Here is a 351-nt window from a genome sequence, read left to right on the forward strand (position 1 = left end):
ACCACTTTGGCGAGCACTTTAAGTCTTTTGGTGAGTGATCGGTAAATGTACGTCTTTTTATATAAATGTGGTATTGCCTTTTTTTTTACTTCTCAAAATATTCATCATTATACACTTGTCTTCCTACTCATAATAATGATTTATAGTGTGCAAAATTTCAAATTCCCTTTAGTATTTTGCAGTTTCTTTCCAATTCTTTACTTCAAAATAGCTATAATTACGTACTTTAAAAAATAATTAGCTTGTTTAAATAAAATCCGGAAAAGAAAGGGTGGCAATATATGTTATATCTGTATAATATAATTGTGTTATGTTACATCTCACATCAAAGGGCTTAGTAAATTTCATTGG

At 28.5% G+C, this 351-nt stretch overlaps 1 protein-coding gene across 1 annotated transcript in view; it reads right to left on the reverse strand.

Annotated features, from left to right (window-relative positions):
- LOC119587135 (semaphorin-2A-like) overlaps nucleotides 1-351 on the reverse strand; it is a gene marked incomplete at its 5' end in the record, with an annotated part of 29,798 nt that overhangs the window by 2,139 nt on the left and 27,308 nt on the right.

This window comes from Penaeus monodon, chromosome 22 (genome assembly GCF_015228065.2).
Source record: "Penaeus monodon isolate SGIC_2016 chromosome 22, NSTDA_Pmon_1, whole genome shotgun sequence".
Taxonomy (NCBI): Eukaryota; Metazoa; Arthropoda; class Malacostraca; order Decapoda; family Penaeidae; genus Penaeus; species Penaeus monodon.